The sequence below is a fragment of the Myotis davidii genome, unplaced genomic scaffold (assembly GCF_000327345.1).
Source record: "Myotis davidii unplaced genomic scaffold, ASM32734v1 scaffold1182, whole genome shotgun sequence".
NCBI classification, from domain to species: domain Eukaryota; kingdom Metazoa; phylum Chordata; class Mammalia; order Chiroptera; family Vespertilionidae; genus Myotis; species Myotis davidii.
In genome coordinates this window covers 192696-194107 of record NW_006293525.1, presented here as the reverse complement: position 1 = coordinate 194107, position 1412 = coordinate 192696, and positions in this window count along the sequence as shown.

Here is a 1412-nt window from a genome sequence, read left to right as displayed (position 1 = left end):
AGGGGGAGGAGAAGAGGAAACGGAAGGCTGGGCCTTATTGCAATGGCCAGGATTGCATGTGGGAACCCGGGGAGGCCTGGTCCCACGAGGCCTCAGAGAGCAGTCCTTCCTGAGAGAAACGGGGAAGACCGTGTCTGCTGACTCTGTCTCTCGCCTATGGTTGGCCCACGTTCGCCCAAGGTCCTCGCTCCTCTGCTGACCTGAGTCTGATGCTCCACACGTCCACGTGCTGTGGGGCGCCAGGTTCCACAGTGACAGCGGGCACACCCCCAGTCGGGGCTGGAGGAACCCAGGGCTGCTCTGTGGGTCCAGCTGGGTCACCTCATCCATTTCTGTGACTGTCGCTTGAAGGTGTAGGAGAGTGATGAGTGGCCGGGAGACCGTGCCTTTGCTGTGGAGGGTGTATTCTGGGTGACTGGGTCAGTGACAGCCCACTGCCATGGCCAGAGCCACTGGAGGACCGGCCACGGCAGAGGGCGGGTGACAGGCCCCAGAGCCTCCTACGGCCTTGGGGACAGGGAGACAGGGAAGGAAGGGCCTCGGGACAGGGCACGGGCCTCCGCCTCCGAACCCAGGGAGGCGCGTCCCCGAGGGCACGGCAGCAGCTTCAGGAGACCATGAAGCTGGAGGTGAGTGCACCCTGGGACATGGAGACCAGGAGGGAGAGGAAAGGGGACGTGGGGAGATCGGGATGTGGAGGGATTTTTGTTATTAAAATGGGGGGAGGGGTGGTGACGGGAACAATTTTAACCGCTGATGGGAGATTCCAGTCAAAAGAGAGACTGAACACGGGCCATTCAGGCCTGGGGTCTGGGACCAGAGGCGGCTCCGCCCAGGAGGAGGGTGGGTGGGCTCCAGGCGTTGCCCTCGGGGGCGTCCAGTTTTTGCTGGAGAAGGAGGAGCGGCCACAGATAAGCAGATTAGAGGTGACAGTGCCTCAGTGCTGAGAGCTGGAAGCGGGCCTCCAGGGCCCATCTCCAGCTGGTGGACTTTTGGTGGAGACGGTTGCTGAATTTCCCCAGAAGGGAGGGAGGAGGGAAGAGGCTGTAAGAACAAAGCACTGTGTGGGTGAGCCAGCGCCAGGTGCAAACCCCTGAGGCACACCCCCAACTAGACGGGAGGTGGAGGCAACAAGAAAAGGCCTCAGCCCCTATGAGAAAAACTGTTAACCCCACAGCACTCAGCCCTGAGCAGCCAGGGAGGGACCCTCGCACCGAGGGGTAGGAGGCCTGTGACCACTGCGGGGAATGTGCCGGGTTCACCTACTGAAGGCCTCAAGTCTCCAGGCCCAGCATGGCACTCAGACAGGGGCCCTCTCACATCGAGGGCCTCCTTGAGGTCCGTGCAGGGAGCCTGCAGTCTGCAGGGCGGGCGGGCCCCGAGGTGCTGTGCTCTGGAAGGGAAGGCCCGCC